Source organism: Monodon monoceros, unplaced genomic scaffold, assembly GCF_005190385.1.
Source record: "Monodon monoceros isolate NGI ecotype Baffin Bay Population unplaced genomic scaffold, NGI_Narwhal_1 Super_Scaffold_13, whole genome shotgun sequence".
In the NCBI taxonomy this organism is placed as follows: domain Eukaryota; kingdom Metazoa; phylum Chordata; class Mammalia; order Artiodactyla; family Monodontidae; genus Monodon; species Monodon monoceros.
Window position 1 is genome coordinate 1,360,106 of NW_021703769.1, and position 4,277 is coordinate 1,364,382.

Consider the following 4,277-nt stretch of genomic DNA (forward strand, 5'->3'; position numbering starts at 1 on the left):
TCTCCAGAGCGGGCTGGACGGGGAGATGGGAACTGAAGGGCCTGCAAGGGCTGTGCCCGTGGGCGTCCGTGCTGGGTGGGCCAGAGGTGAGGCCGCTGCCATCTCGTCTCCGCGCCACACAGGCCTGGGGCCGCCTTCCCGGGAGCCCACCCACAGATGAGGAAAAAAGCACAGAAAGGGTCGCCCCGCTCGGCGGGGCAGAGCCCCTTCCCACCCTTTATCCCGCCTCCTCCCACCCCTCTCAGGGCTCGTGATGGGGCGTTGGGCCCCGAGCTGAGCGGGAGACCAATTATCGAGCAAGTGGCAGTGGCCTCCGCGGGCCGCCCCACCAGGCACCCCCGGAACCTCTCAAAGGCAAGACCAGACCAGCCCTTCTGAGGCACCCAGGGGACAGGGTGGGAGGGGGCGCAGAGGGGAAGCAAAGGCCCTGGAGGAAGGAGCCACAAGGACAGGGACAGACGAGGTGGCCGGGAGCACCTGGCGAGGACCACGTGACCACGTGACCACTACCACAGTCACAGTGGGAGCGGCCCTCCGCTGGGCAGGTGCCACTCGCTGTGTCGCCCGGCACATCCCTGGCTTTTCCCTCCAAGGGGGGCACCAGTCTCCCTCTTCCCTGACGAGAAAAACCCAGGCACCTGAGAAGTAACACTCGGCTCAGAGAGGTGACACCAGGCGCGGGGCCCCAGCAGCGCCCTGACCAGCCCAAGGAGTCTTCCTAGAGGTGCCCACAGTGCGATGGGCAGAACAGGCAGGGTGGACAAGAGGGGCTGGATGCTCCACCCACGAGGACAGGTCCCGAGGGAGAGTGTTTGGCAAAGAGGGAAGGAAGAAGCGAACTCATCCTCCGTTTTCATCCTTTTTCAGGTCATGCCCAGGAGGAGGGAGGCTGGGCCTCCACCTCTGGGCCTGAGGAGCTTCAGGCAGAGCTGCTCAATTTAAGCCTTTCTCCCCAGTGCCTCTTCGGGTCCCGGAAGCTGTAGGACCTGGAGCCTTAATATAGCCACCAGCACCCCGTTGCTGCAGCTCTTCCTCCCACCAGCCCGCCTCAAGGCTCTGCCCGGCGGCCATAAACAACCGGATGGGCTGGGGAGGCTGGTGGGAGTGGGCAGCCGCAGGCCGCTTATCAGACGACAGGACGGAAAGGAAGACCACTTCATCTGCGCTGCCTGGCCGCCCGCACCTCACTTCCCACATCTTTCAAGCTAAAGCCGACGTCCGGGGCTGTGGGGGAGGGGCGCCACAGCTCCTCCAGCCTGCAAGGGTCCCCTCTGTCCGCGGGAAGTGTCTACTGAGCCCCCGCGGGGCTCCGTCCTGGACGACTGGAGAAGGGAGAAGACAGCCAGCATCCCCTCGACTGGGGTTTTTTGATCCAGAACTATTTCCAAAGTATCCCTTCTCCTTTCCACGTAAAGCCCTTAACCCACGGCCTCGCTCCAGACGCGGAACAGGGAGACCCAAAGCATCCCCAGGCAGCCCTGCAGCGCTCACACCTGGAAGCAGAAGCAGCCACCCCGCCCGTGCCTCCTCGCAGAGGGCGTCAGGGTGGCGACCCCAGCGGCTCCCCATCGCCCTGGTTTTCCGAGTCCAGCTGCCGTCGGTCAGCAGGGTATCCGCTGCCCTCAGCGGGCGCACGCTCATCCCACAGACCCTTTCTGTGGAGCGTCGCCACGGCCTCCCGCGAGCCGCCTGCCCCAGCTCAATCCCTCAGGGCAGCCGCGGCCACGCGTCCAGCTGTGCCCAGACCCAAGAGCTTCCCGGTGGGGCTGCGGCTAAGGGTCGTTTCCCCTTTGTTACCGAAAAAGATGGCTCTTTAAAACGAGTGCCGGTCCTCTAAGGTGCTTGTCTGAAAATGTAACGTGCTTATTAAGAAGGAAAAATCGTTCTTTGGGGAAAGCAATGCAGGTTACCGACTCTTTATTTGACCAAGTAAGGACCTTTCTTAGAGAAGACCAGTTGCTGCTGTCACCAGCATGAAAGACAGGCCATTCTGCCACCAAACACGAGCAGGCTCAGGGATGGGGCAATGCATGTGCAGTCCTCCCTGCCCGTCCTCTGCCACATGTCCGTGGGCAGTTCCTGGGGCTCGGGGCGGCTGTTCTCCAGGGTGTGTGGACAGGCATTCAGCAAGATGATGACCAGGCTCCCCATTCCCAGCCCCCACGTGGACCCCCACTCAGCAGAGAAGAAAGGAGGCCAGAGAGACCTGGCACCCCCTGAGGCTGTGAGGCTGCAGGCCCTGGGGTGCCCCGTCCTCCCCTCACGCACCTCGGTAGGGGCTGAACCCACCCCAGAGAAGAGGGGGCCAGTGAGCCCCACAGTCCCGCTGGAGCCGGGGCGGGGGTGGCCGGCCCTCGATGGCTACGTGGAAGCCACAGCAGGCAGCCCCCCCTGCAGTGCCCTGTGAGGCCCGCCAAGATGTTGACACGGACGGCTCCAGTCGCCTTATTTATTATCTGATAAAGGGTTCTCGGCACCGCGGGTGGACGGCGTCTGGCCGCGCTGGGGCCTGGGAGAGGGAGGAGGCTGGGTGGGGGGACGGGAGGCCAGAGCAGGCCTCCACACTGGACTCTGGGGCCGGACACACTGAGGAATCTGGATTTTCCCTCTCCTTCTCCGGCCAACAGCCTGCCTTCTCCACTGCCAACGAGCCAGCAGTCCAAGGAGAACCTCTGCTCTTGTGCGGAGCGGCCCGGGGGACCTCCTGTTTGGACGTCACGCCCCCTGAGACCTGCGCCCCCTGTGCTGCTAGACCCTGCTCCCCCTGGTTCCAGGAAAACCCCGAGCTTCGGCCCTCCTCTCCGTCCACCCCCGCCCACCCAATTATTGCTGCAGCCCATCGTGCACCCCTCTGCTTGGCCTGGAGCTCAGACTTTCCATGATGCAAATCTGGGCCTGTTTCTCCTTTGCTTCCAAACACTCGGCCCAGGTACTGCCCCAGCAACTGCACAGATGGCCCAGCCATGACAGCCTGGTGGCCCCAGGGCCCCCCTCTCCTGGCACCTGCATCCACTCTTGGGTACGGGGACCCTTGACAGCATCCAGACACATCACACCTCCGGGTCTTTGCACGTGCCATTCCCTCTGACTGTGACGCCTTCCTCCTGTGCGCCTAACCGGAGACGTGGTAGCCGGGGGTCGAGACCCCTGACGCCCCCTCCTCCACAGAGCCTTCCTCAGGCTGTTCTAGGAGGGTCTGAATGCACAGGTATCCACCAGGCAGAGTTGTCACAGAACGACCCAGATGACCCACAAGAGGGGATCCGTTAAATGGCCGAGGGAACATATGTAGTGAGCCCTTAAAGAGTGTTTGACAATTACAACTTATTCTAATGTTTTTTCCCCGAACCTTCTGTGAGTCGCTTTTATAACCATGAAGAAGACAACACAGGCACCCTGCACGGGGTCTCCGTGGCCAGCCCTGCCCACCAGCATCACTGCCTCTTCGTGCACTGTGGGCCTTAGGGGAAACCCGCAGGAGGCTGCATGGGAAGGGGAGTTGGGGGTGGCACTCCAGGACAGGTGGGGACCATCTGAGGCCCCCTGGGGGCCTGGTCATCCTGGAGCCCAGCTTAGAACCCACGTACATCTCTCCCCACGGGAATTGGGCAAGGCAGGCGGTGGCCACTGCCCCAGGCGACCTGTGCCTCCCCCTTGGCAGTGATGCCTCTTGCCCTGGCCAGTCACTTCTTGTCTGTCCATCCTCACCTTAAAGGTCAGAGAGGCCCTGCTCGTCCACACCGCTCCAAGACGGGGCCCCCGCCCCCTGGTGCTTCCCCCCTGCTCATCCTGCGGCCTTCCTGGCGCTTGCCCATCTCGTAACCACAGATTTGAATATTCCCGTGCTCTCTTGGTCTCGCCCACTAGAAGCAGCTTCCCTGAGTGCAAGGGCCTCATCCAGCCCGTTCCCCCGTGTCCGGCGATGAGCCCGGTGCCCGGCCGACACTCAGTGATGGAGGACTGAATGCACGGGTGGACCATGTGCCTGGCCCCTGCTGACTCGTAGGGGTGGGCTGACAAGTCACGGCCCCCCACAAAGCCCATCCATCCACCCTGTGGGTGGTGGGCTTCTGACTGTCTCTGTCACCCTTCGGGGCTCTCAGTCCCGCTGAGGACGCCAGGGACAGGGACAGAGGGGGTGAGGTGGGGTCCCCGGGGGGCCTGGGGGAGGGGGTACCCAGAAGCACGTCCCCAGAGGAGGATTTGTTGGGGCTGGATCCATGAAGGCCACGCTCCCAGATGCCTGCGGGGAGTGGGGAGGGGAGGAGTCAGCCAGG